Below are 13,292 nucleotides of genomic sequence, written 5' to 3' on the forward strand. Positions count from 1 at the left end.
GGGACAGGGAGGGGGGGTTGGATGGGTCGGGAGTTTGGGGGGGGCTGTCAGGGGAGCAGGGGTGTGGAGGGGGTCGAGGCAGGCAGGTAGCAGAGGGGGTTGGATGGGTCAGGAGTTCTGGGGGTCCTATCAAGGGCTGTGGAACAGTTGGATAGGGCATGGGAGTCCCTGGGGGTCTGTCTGGGGGCGGGGGTGTGAATATGGGGTGGGGGTGTGGATAAGGGTCGGGGCAGTCAGGGGACAGGTAGGGTTGTAGGGGGTTCTCAGGAGGGGGCAGTCAGGGAACAAGAAGCAGGGCAGCTTAGATAGGGGGTGGGGTCCTAGGGGGCAGTCAGGGGACAAGGAGCGGGGGGGGGTTGGGGATTCTGAGGGGGGCAATCAGGGGGTGGGAAGTGGGAGGGAGTGGATGGGGGCAGGGCAGGGGCGGGGCTAGAGCGGGGCTCCTCTTCCCTCCCCCCCCCCCCCCAGTGTCCTCTTTTTTTGCTTGTGGAAATATGGTAACCCTAATAAACACAAATTCTCTTTGAACAGATGCTGATGATGGTTATTAGCATTGCAATAGCAGTTAGGGCCCACAACTAGGTCAGGATCCCATTATGTAACCCCAGATGCAAAGTGCAGCAGGCAGAGCAGCAGGTGAGCTATACATGGTAAAAACAATGCATATGGGACCGAGCCGCAGAGCCCAGATCTGAGTTATCCCAATGTCTGTGAGCATCTGGAGTTGGTGTTCCAGGCTCTGCCCACCATAAAGAGAGACCCAAGGGGCAAAGTTCTCAGTCCAGATCCAAACTTATCCCAAGTCTGAGTGTGTGATCCAGTTTGGGCCCATCTCTAAACTGCCATAGCCTAGTGTTTCTCTCCACTTTAGGCCATATAGGAAAAAACACATGAGGGTTTTTTTTCTCTAACCATGTTATACCTAAGAGATAAAAGGATCTTAGATCCTGTACACAGCTGGGCAGGGGAAAGGGAGGTTACCTGGCACAGCTGTCAGCTTATTACTGCAATCATGCCTGACAGCTGCTGGAGTCTTGGGGGAGGGCCAGCTCCCGCAGCAGAACTTCCAGCAGAGCCATTGGTGGATGGTTTTGAAGGGGTCATTGATGGAGTTAAAACAAAGTACCCCACCGTGGACAGATAACCATCAGCTGATATGTGATGGCTCATGGAAAATCTCCCAAATTATGTTTGCTTTCATCTCCTCTAATGGAGTTACTCTGGCTTTACACAGATGTCACTGAGGCTAGATTCTGGCCCACAAATGAGAAACACAAACATCATGCATCTGAAGAAGTGGGGTTTTACCCACAAAAGCTTGTGCCCAAATAAATCTGTTAGTCTTTAAGGTGCCACTGGACTCCATGTTGTTTTTACAAATGTCATGTATTCTCAAGTGGCCAGGGGTGATTACATTGTGTGTTTCCAAGCAGTGTTAATAAGGAGGCTGTATTCAGCACAGTGAGCATGTACCCTAATTGTCTCAGAAGGCACTGACCTTCATGCCCACCACAGAGGGATTTACAGCTCTCAATAGTCCTAATTTTCTGGAGGCCCTAGATCAAGTGTTTCTATTTACTGTCCCCATGGCTGCTGCTAGATGGGTGTAGCTCCCCAGTACTGATGGTTTGGGGATCATTCGTTCAGTCAGAATAGGGACTGTCACTGATGCACCAGAACAGAATGTTGGGGTGAATATGGGAGAGGAACAGTTTGTTTCCAGCTGTGAAGTCCAGCAAAGCCAGAACTGCTCTGTAACGTGATGTTCTATGGGTCACAGTGCTATAGTGCTGAAAACCCAGTTACAGAACCCCTGCTTCAGAAGTATGGAAAAGAGAGTTGGCCTCTTCACCACTCATTAGGCCCTCTGTTGCTGGAAAGAGGATTGTAAGGCCTGAGGCAAAACCCACTGAAGTCAATGGCAGTCCTTCCGTTGATTCAATGTGCTTTGGTTCAGGACCCTAGAAGACAGGCTCTTCTGGTGTGTGGTTACATCATCTTCCTAGTGCAATGCCAAGTCCCTGAAGCCCAAACTCCCCACACCTTCAGTGGAGTAGAGCAGAGTTGGAATATTGAGGTGGAAAGTCTCTTCACATGCAATATCTGTAATGGGTAAAAGATGAAGCAATAGGACCACAGCAAATGAGCAACCCTAGGAAAATAGAGCTTGTCATAATAGATAAGGCTTTCAAAGCTGCTGTCGCATTGAATGGAAAGTTCCTCCACATAGCAGCAGCTCCTTAGCAGTGAGATTTTGTAACACCTCTGAGTACATTATTTATATTGCCAACACAAATTTTAAATGTTCTAATAAGCAACCAGGCTAGATAACTCATTCTCTCACAGCACATTAGTGTCTTACATTATAAGGGGAAGCTGGTAGTGACTCCTATATTTGGGTTGCCTAACGCTTCCCAGTATAAAAGATTCTGGTGAAATGTTTTAGAGATGCTCTTACTCCGCCGTTGCTTGACACAAACCTTTGAAATAGGGAATGGAGAAGTGCCTTTTCTTTGTCCCATGAAATTCTATTTAGATTTAAAGATCTGTGGGAAATCATCATTTTCCTTCTCTCATTTGTGTTTCTCAGGAAAACTTTGGCACCAAAATATTAACAGGACATGAATGTTCTAAGGTCAGATACATGCTGTCACCAAAACAGAAGACATTGTACTGGGAACACCTAGTAGCTACCAAACATCTGTAACAGGAGGGACGGGAGGAAGAGGGAGAGATTGCTGAGATGGGTTCCCCCCAACCACCCCTTCAAACCCAGCATATGGCCCAAGCAGCCCATCCTCCTTCCTCTGGATGCCATACAGAGCAAAAGCTCCCTCAACTCCTGGTTCGAAGTGGGGAGAGAGGGAGACACACACACTCACAGGCTAGGGTACCCAATCATCCTCCAGGCCCAGCATCGGGCCCCTGCAGTCCTTTCCACCTCTGGAATAACAGCCTTGTCTTCCTGTAGGTTAAGTAGTAGACATCTGTGCTGAAAAGTCAGGGTTCAAGCCCAGCCCTGTTTGTGATGCATGATGGAGAAGTGGTTACAAATGCACATAAGAAAACTTGTTTTTAACTTTTACCTTTTATAAAAATCTAGCAAATTGCATTTAAAACCCCTACATTCACTGAACATTACTTAGGTTACAAGATTTAAGGTTACCGGTGCAATCTTAATCTGCCCCCCTTGTGTGTATGCATTATCATATACTCTTTAATTACACAATCATTATTTTCCCCAGGGCCCCTGTCTCCTTCAGTGCACAGGATAGATGAACAAAAGGGCACAATTAAATTTGCAGTGCAACCTTAAAACTGTTATTTCCTAACTTTTGAGTGCTTGATTTTGCAACCTAAATACTCATTTAATGAAGTTTTATAGTTATATAAACTTCATCTTAATACTAGTTTTGGAATTTTTCAAACACTTTTGGCCAGATTCTGATCTCAGTTACTCTGGTGTATCCCATACCTGGAATCTGTAGTCATAACGCCCCCTACATAAGGATAACCCTCTGGCAACAGAGAAGCACTATGATGTCACATTGTTAATAGTTCATCTTTTACATCTTCTAGACCAGCATTATTCTAAGTGGGTTCTGTATAGGGTGCCACTCTTGAGGTACAATAAAGGGACATCTGGGATGATCCTGAGCCCATAAAACTGGACAGCTGAGCACCCTTACAGATTTCCAGGTCAGCTACCTTAAAAAGGGACCAAATCTGGACAGGTGGTAACCCTAGTTATCTAACAAAGCATGGAGTGACTCTTTAAGTACACCTGCTGACCTACTACAGCCCTAGTTCTGGTTCAGCCCCAAACAAGTGCAGTCTGGGAAAGTAGTTTGCAGGGACTAATGGGAGATGTGGTCAGGGACCAGGTGACTGTAGGGTGGGACAGCAAGGCATGCTGTGAAGGAATGGCAGGGCATATAAGAAGCAGCCTTGCTGCAGACCAGAAGGCTAGGGATTAGGTAAGAAGGAGGTGGTTCCCCCCCTTCCCTACCAGAGCTGAGACAGTCTAAACACAGGCAAGCTATAGAAGGACCCTAGGGAAGGATGAGGTAAGTACCTGGTGGTAAAAGGATATAGAGGGGCAGAGATATAAACTGAAAGCTAGAATCCCATTTTGGGTACATGACTGAGATGTTCAGTCTCCCTTCACTCATCACCAACTGAGATCAGTGTAGGGGCAATTGTTTTGCCTATGGAAGGCCAGTTCCTATTGGTATTAATCAACCCTATGTCCACACAGGTGAAGGTTATTGCCTGGGCTTGGCCAAGAATGTCAGGTGTTTGGATTTCTGTTCCTTCCAAAAGGGGAGATCTCATTGTTTTGCTAGAGGGATGGACCATATCAAATCATCCAGCTACCCAAGAGTGAGGGGAAACTGAGTCACCTGTGATGGCTGTGTCCGGATGCTGGTAAGGTAAGAACCTGCTACTGCTGACTATATAAACACATGCTAGTTTAAATGTCTGTCATGAGTTTAAATAAGCTTCTATTGTCTTCACTATTCTTTCAAATGCTGTTTTTCTGGGATTTATAAACTCAATTGCCAACTTTACTCTGAGCTGAAACTTACTATGTAAAATGTAAAAAATTGCAGAGGAATTGCATTTACAGGTGCTGAATTGCATAACTATATATTAGCTCTGGACATTTCCTGTGCTCATGACTTCCAAATTACTTTGATTTTAGAGGCCTTAAAAATTAAATTGCTCTAACATATTTTCACTATATCTGTGCAATTACAGTTAAAATATTATCACAACTATATGTATGCAGCAAAATCTAATAAAACGTTCCCAAACTTGGGCAAGCTAACAGGAAGTCAAGGCCTTTTACCTGTAAAGAAGTATGTGTGTACTTTATTTTATGCAGGAGAATAATTCCATTGATCTAACTGGGGCTAACTGTATGTAAAGCTAAAAATGTGAGTAGTTCTGTGCAGGATCAGAACTTTAAAATGCATCAATCACCTGCGAGACAGGAATTAATAGGGTTTCAGTATTTTTTCCTCCCTTTTCTTGTTTATTCCTTCTTACTCTAATATGGTATCGTCCATCTCTTTGTAGCTGTAATTCAGTGGTGACAGGTAACACTATGAAATGTGTACCCCACTCAGGCAGCAGAGTGAACGCTTAGTGTAAGGGTATGACTGCCCTTGGAGTCAGTATACTCTTTAAAGTAAACAATGAACAAGCTATGAAGGCAAAACATGTTGAAGGATCTGCTAGTGCAGTGGTTTTCAACTTTTTTTCCATCCTAAAAAATTTCAAAGGGAGGTGTGGACCCCTTTGGAAATTGTCAACATAATCCGCAGACCCCCAGGGGTCCACGGTCTACAGCAGCGGTCACCAACCGGTAGATCGCGATTAACTGGTCGATTGCGGAGCTTCTGCCAGTCAATCTCCGTCTCCGGCCGCTAAAAGTCCGGTGGCGCAGTGGGGCTAAGGCAGGCTCTATTACAGTCTGAGGAAACCTGATTTAATGTGGTACAAGGACTATATAGCTAGGAGTAATGGGTTGAGTTTAAGACAGGGAAACCTTAGTCTGAACAGCAGGGGGAAAATCTTTCCAACAGTGAAATGTACAGAAGTGGCAGAAGGTACCTACTTGGAAGCTATAAAAATGGATAAAACACTAGAAAATGTTTTGTAGGGAACAATCCTGTGGTGGCCCCCAGTAACTGAACTGGAGTACTGGATAAGTTACTTCAACCTGTAACTTCTCTGAAATTGGCTTGAATAGAAGAGGAGGGAATCAGCTTGCAACTTCTTCTAGACAATAGGTGAGTGGCCACCTGCTAAAGGATGTGGGGGTCACTCCCATCAGGTTAAGAACACTGCTTACTAGGAAACCTGCTTATAAAAATTTAATATCCAAAATATTCCAGTTAGTAACATTTTAGCACAACATTCTGTACAAACCAACAAAAGCTGGGGCACTTCCCCACTCACCCTTCAGAGTGGCCTGTTTTAATCAAGTAGAATGATGCATTCTGTTGTCTTCGCAAAGCTAAACTATTTTTATTGGCCCTTGTCCTCCCACACTGCAAATTCCACACTTCCCTGTCCTCCTGGGATAATTGTTTTCATTTCCTCTGTCTGTCAATGTTTAAGTGGTTGGCAGCTTTTTTGTGGTGGATGTTGTTGCTAGTCCAAGTCATGGCTTGTGCTTCTCATTCTCTGGTCTCCATAAACTACTGTGACGGTTAGAATGAATGTCAACCATTTTGTCTCAAGTTGGAGCCCTGGGGCAAGGCAGTTGGCTTGGATTTGTGATGGCGTGAAGAGGGGGTCATGACTGCATGTGCAACTGTCAGGCTCTCATCACAGATAGAAGGGAGAAGATTGTATTCGGTTTTCTTACCAGATCTACTACTGAGTAAAACAGTGGCTCTCAACCATTCCAGACTACCATACCCCTTTTCGGAGTCTGATTTTTCTTGCATACCCCCAAGTTTCACCTCACTACTTGCTTACAAAAATACAAAAGTGTCACAGCACACTATTACTGAAAAATTGTTTACTTTTTCATTTTTACCATATAATTATAAAATCAATTTAATATAAATATTTTACTTATTTTTCAATGTATAGTATATAGAGCAGTATAAACAAGTCATGGTCTGAATGAAATTGCAGTTTGTACTGACTTTGCTAGTGCTTTTTATGTAGCCTGTTGTAAAACTAGGCAAGTTGATGTACCCCCTGGAAGACCTCAGAGTACCCCCAGGGGTACATGTACCCCTGGTTGAGAACCACCGGAGTACAGCACCTGCCTACAGCATTAGTCAATACTGGATGCTTCAGAGAAATAAATCTAGACCATGGGGGAGGAAGGGGACTCTTCTGATCTCAGTAGTAAATTGTCCTTTCCCTGAAGCAGATTGGGGTAATCAATCTGCAATTGTTAATCATCTGTTGGTCTATCTGTGCAGGGCCAGCCATAGGAACATGTCACATGTGCAGAAGTAGGGAGAAGTACCTTCTCCTCTGGGAGGAGCACCCTTTGGGCATGCACCTAGGAACTCTACCAGCTGCTGGCTTACTGTTATTCCTCCGAAGATGAGCTTGGGAAGCCAGTCCTTCCAGCTTCTCACTGACTCTCCCCTTCCCACACAGTTACTCACCAGCTCATTTCTCTGTGGTGTAACAAACCTGTTGGATGTGTGTATTTATCTGTTACGATACAACAAGGGAATGTATGGTCAGCTGGGGGATTAGATCCAACTTTTGGCTCAGTCTGTTTGAGCAGCTGAATCCTCTGTTTTGGGTCTGAGTACCTAAAATTCCATTTTTATTTCTCCCTCTTAATGAGAGAAATCTTCCCTCTTATCCTCTCTGGGAAAATTCTCTTCCAGAAAATGCCTGGTGCTTTGCCTTTAGCATCAATTGCTGTACACCACTGCAAGTAAATGTGGAGGTACAGAAGGCATTTATACTAGCGTCTTCTAGATTTAAATTGCAGTAGGACGGACTGACACAGGGTTCAGAGGCCTTGCTTGTTCCCAAGTAAGGGGTTAATTCTAGCTGAGGCTTTGAAGGGTGTAGTAAGAAGGCAAGGCTAGAGACACAAGGTCCAATCAGGCTCTCAAAAGGGACTAGACGAAATTCTATAGGACAAACTCACTCCTGCATTTATTTTGTTCTGCACTACCATGGCTAACAGCTCTGTGCTGCTGCTGCAGAAGCCTCTCCCTGTCTGGCATAGGGTGGCATTCTAAGATGGGCAGATGCCAGGTTGGAGGAAGGCCAGAGGATGGAGATGAGGGATCAAACAGTCCTACATTTTGGCAATTCTGCACCCTAGCAGCGGCACAAAGCAGCCAGTGCAATAGTGGTGCTAATAATCCGCACTCAGGCTCAAACCAACCACCAGTTAAGAGATGAGGGTCAAGTCCCCTCCCCTCCATCCCTGCTCCAGTGCAGGAATGAACCTGCCTCAGGAAGAACAGCTCCTTCCTTGTCAGGAGAGAAGGGCAAGCTCCACACCTGTGCTCAAAGGACTAGCTTGTGCCCCAGGTTGCCCTTTAACACAAGAACAAAACCTTGACCAATAGAGCTTGCTGACTGAGGCGGATTACTTTTGCTGCTGAACAAGCAGATTCATTCTCCCACCTTACAAAGACTCACATGAAATACTGTGTTTACGCAATATATCAGTCTGAGCCTTTATGCCTTTGAAATACTATTGGGAAAACACTTGATACGTGATCACATGGCCTGCCACAAGAACAAGTTTAAATGTGCACAAGTCAGTAGAGGTGACTCTAAAATAGGTCCCAGAAGCCGGACTAACTGAGAGACTCCTGCCCCTTTAAAGAGTTCAGTGCAATGACTATAACCTTGTACCACATGCAGACAAGCAGCTGTGACCAGGGCTAACGTTACTGTTCCACCCACGCTGCTACTGCAAAGAGCTTGTAATTAATAAAACCAGGAAGGGAGAATGGCTACAGGGGTTGTACCTGAGAAGGTGATTGCTGATGATGAGGAGATCCCATCCATTACATCTGGTTGCTCCTATGGTGAATGACTGACAGCAGCACCGGAACCATGGGAGCCTGCTTCCCCCCCACACACACACTTTTTAACATGGGTGTAGTTTGCGAGGGCAGGGAAAGAGTTGCTCCCCCACAGTGCAAGCCATGGGCAGGTGTGGAGCGGCACCGGCAGGGGCTGTGCTTTGCCATAGGGGAGCTGATCACGGAGCTGCAGGTGCCAGACAGTGGCTGGTGGGAAGGGCAGAAAGGACGGGCTGCGCAGCGGTTCCCAACGAGCTATGTGCAGCCGCTGGAGTTATGAGACTGGCTGCACCAAATACCTGGGGGGGGTGAGGCGGTTAGTGCCACGAGGGAGTGCAGGGTTAGGGAAGAAGGGGGCACAGGAGGGGAGTGGAGGGGTTAGGGTACAAAGGATGCAGGAATCCACTTTGGCCTTGGCAGAGGCAATGTGTGTGGGGGTGGTGGGCATGCAGGGTCATGTGACACCCCAGATTTCTCAGGATGCCTCTGGCTGGGACAGCAGCGAGAGGAGGCAGCGAGGAGGCAGCGTTCCTCCTGGCAACTGCACTCTCCATGTGTCTGTGCAGTGAGGGGAGGGAGGAAACAGGGTGCCTGGCTGCCGACTGAGCAGCCCCCCATGGGGTCCTTCTCTTTCCCTGCTGCTGGACTCCCAGCACTGCTGCCTGCTTTGCAAACTGTCTGCTGAGGTGAGTCAGGGGGAGGGGGATGGAGGCAGAGGCAATGTGTGGGGCAGTCACGTGCCCCACAACCTTTCAGTGGTGCCCCCCCACTAGCCAGTTGTGTCGCCTGCCCCATCCCCCACTTCTACAAAGGTTCCGGTGCCCTGGGTGACTGACCTGTAGAGAAATCAGGCAGATATAACAAAGTGGCTTGTGACCTCTAATTGGACTTGGTGCTTGGGTCAGCTGTAGAGCAAGTCTTGTTTTTAGTGAAGTGAAAGAAACTTGTGATGCTTTGTAGTAGAGCACCAGAGGGCTCCATTTAGCACATGCCTAAATGAAGGCCAGATGTCATGTGACTAGATTTTAATGTTGACCAGTCGTGCCAACCTTGCTATGGGGCACAATGCCCTTCCTACAAATTGCATCTGTGGCAGGAAGCAGTGCCATTAAACACTTGTCCCTGCTGGGGCTAATACATTCGGTCATAATAAATGAGAAATATAGATAGTAGGGTTTGTGATGACTGGGAGAACTGCACAGTAAATTGCCTGCCAGGTCCAAAGGTTGCAGATCTCACAAGACATCTAGACAGACTTATGTGCAGTGCTGGGAAGGAGTCAGTGATTGTGGCATATGTAGGTACCAGTGGCATAGGGAAAGGTCGGAGAGAGGTCCTTGAGGCCAAATTTCAGCTGGTAGGCAAGAGAATAAAGTCCAGGACCTCCATGGTAACATTGTCTGAAATGCTTCTAGTTCCACACACAGGGTCAAAGACAGGCAGAACAGCAGGATCTCAGAGAGTGGATAAGATGAAGGTGTAGGAACTGGGAAACTTTTGGGAAAGAAGGAGCCTAGACAGGAAAGATGGCCTCCTCCAAACCAAACCAAACCCAAACCAGTTTGCTTGCATGTAAACTTAAAAAGCTTGTACAGGAGTTTTTAAACTAAGGTCTGGGAGAAAGCCAACATACAGAGGAGCACATGATTTGAGTGGAAATATCTCCTAGGGATGAATTTATTAAAGAAGGAACTCTATATCTTAGTAAAGAGGACAGGAAAGAAGTTGGTAAAGTACAGGTAGGAGCTAGTGAGGATCAGTCAGTCACATGTAAAAAAGTCCCATTTAAATATAATGCATGAATGCAACCAACTGTACCAAAAAAACCTCTATGGATAGAAATTCCTTGCTTGAACAATAAAAGTACAGCAGCAGGAATAAGCTACCAACCATCTAACCAGGATGGTGACTGAAATACTCAGAGTGGACAGGCTGCAAAGGCAGAAAATGCAATAATAATGGGGGATTTCAACTATTCTCCTATTGACTGGGTATGTCACCTCAGGGAGGGATGCAGAGATAAAAATTTCTAGACACCATAAATGACTGCTTCTGGGAATAGCTTGTCCTGGAACCAGAAAGGAAGAGGCAATTTATGATTTAGCCCTAAATGGATTACAGGATCTAGCCCTGGAGGTGAACACAGCTGAACCGCTTAGTAATAGCAACCATAATGTAATTAAATTTAACATCCTTGTGGGGGGGAATGCCAAAGAAATCCCCCATTGTAGCATTAAATTAGTAAAAGGGAACCACACAAAACCAAGAAGAGGTGGTTGGGGCAAAAAGGCAGCCTTTAAAAATTGGAGGTCCTATCCTAGTGAGGAAAATAGAAAGGAGCATAAACTTCAGCAAATCAAGTGTGAACGTATAATTAGGCAGGCCATGGAAGAATTTGAAGAGCAACTAGCTAAGAACAAACTAACAAAAAAAATTAAATACATTAGAAGCAGAAAGCCTCCCCAACAATCAGTGAGACCACTGGATAATCAAGGTGCTAAAGGAGCACTCAAGGAAGACCAGGCTGTTGAGGAGAAGCTAAACGAATTCTTTGCATTGGTCTTCACAACCAGGGCCGGCTCCAGGCACCAGGCAACCAAGCTGGTGCTTGGGGCGGCACCTGGAGGGGGGCGGCGCGGCGCTCGGGCCGCCGGGGAGAGCGGGGCCACAGCCGGGCTCGCCGCCCTCCCCCCCGGCGCTCTGGCCGCCCCCGCGCCCTCCCCCCCGGAGAGCGGCGAGCCCCGCTGGGGCTCGCCACCCTGCGCTCTGGCCGCCGGGGGGAGAGCCGAGCCCCAGCCGGGGCTCGCCGGGGCTCGCCGCCCTCTCGCCGCCCTGCCCCCGCCGGGGCTCGCCGCCCTGCCCCCGCCGGGGCTCGCCGCCCTGCCCCCGCCGGGGCTCGCCGCCCTGCCCCCGCCGGGGCTCGCCGCCCTGCCCCCGCCGGGGCTCGCCGCCCTGCCCCCGGCGCGCTGGCCGCCGGGGGGGGGAGAGCCGAGCCGAGCCCCCGCCGGGGCTCGCCGCCCTCCTTCCAGGGCTCCGGCCGCCCTCCCCTCCGGCGCCCTCCCCCCGGCCGCCGGGGGGAGAGTGGAGCCCCCGCCGGGGCTCGCCACCCTGCGCTCTGGCCGCCGGGGGGAGAGCCGAGCCCCCGCCGGGGCTCGCCGCCCTGCCCCCGGCGCTCTGGCCGCCGGGGGGGGGGGGGAGAGCCGAGCCCCCACCGGGGCTTGCCGCCCTCCTTCCAGGGCTCCGGCAGCCCTCCCCTCCGGCGCCCTCCCCCCGGCCGCCGGGGGGAGAGCGGAGCCCCCGCCGGGGCTCGCCACCCTTGCCCCGGGGCTCCGGCCGCCCTCCCCCCCGCGGGAGAGCGGAGCCGCCCCCCCGCCCCGCTCTGCCCCCCCCCCTGTTCACAACAGAGGATATGGGGGAGATTCCCACACCTGAACCATTCTTATGAGGTGACAAATCTGAGGAACTGTCCCAGATTGAGAGGTTTTGGAACAAACTGATAAATTAAACAATAATAAATCACCAGGACCAGATGGCATTCAGCCAAGAGTTCTGAAGGAACTCAAATATGAAACTGCAGAACCACGAACTGTGGTATGTAACCTATCACTAAAAATCAGCCTCTGTATCCGATGACTGGAGGGTAGCTCATGTAGTGCCCCTTTTTTTTTTTTTTTTTTTTTTAAAAAGGCTCCAGAGGCAATCCTGGCAATTACAGGCTGCTAAGCCTAACTTCAGTACCAAGGAAATTGGTTGACTCTATAGTAAAGAATGAAATTATTGGACACAGGTGAACATAAGGTGGGGAAGAGTCAACATACCTTTGGTAATGCATGATTTCCCTTTACAAGTCTACTAGTATTCTTTGAAGGAGTCAACAAGCATGTGAACAAGGGTGATCCAGTGGATACAGTGTACTTGAACTTTCAGAAAGCATTTAACAAGGTCCCTCACCAAAGACTCCTAAGCAAAGTAAGGAGTTATGGGATAAGAGGGAAGGTCCTCTCATGGATCAGTGGAGAAAGGTAACCAGCAGGGTCCCCCAAGATTCTGTACTGGGACCAGCGCAATTTGACATTCACAAATGATCTGGAAAAAGGGGTAAACAGTGAAGGGGCAAAGTCTGCAGAAAATACTAACTTACTCAAGATAGGTAAGTCCAAAGCTGACTGAAAATTTACAAAGGGATCTCACTAAACTGGGCAACAAAATGGCAGATGAAATTCAGTGTTGATAAATGCAAAGTAATGCACAGTGGAAAACATTCCAATTATACATACAAAATGATGGGGTCTAAATTAGCTGTTACTACTCAAGAAAAATCCTGGCATCATCCTGGATAGTTCTCTAAAAACATCCTCTCAATATGCAGCAGCAGTCAAAAAAGCTAACAATGTTAGAAACCATTAGGAAAGGGATAGATAAAACAGAAAATATCATAATGCTACTGTATAAATCCATGGTACATCCACATCTTGAATATAGTGTACTGTTCTGGTTGCCCCATCTCAAAAATGAAAATGAGGAAGGTTATGGAACAGCTTCTATACAAGGAAAGATTAAAAAGACTGGAAGTGGTCACCTTAGAAAATGGACAGCTGGGGGAGAATATGATATAGGTCTATAAAAGCATGAATGGTGTGGAGAAAGTGAACAGGGAAGTGTTATTTACCCCTTCACATAACATATGAACCAGGGGTCACCTGATTAAATTAATAGGCAGCAGGTTTAAAACAAACAAAAGGAAGTAATTCTTCA

This window comes from Emys orbicularis, chromosome 4 (assembly GCF_028017835.1).
Source record: "Emys orbicularis isolate rEmyOrb1 chromosome 4, rEmyOrb1.hap1, whole genome shotgun sequence".
Lineage (NCBI taxonomy): Eukaryota > Metazoa > Chordata > Testudines > Emydidae > Emys > Emys orbicularis.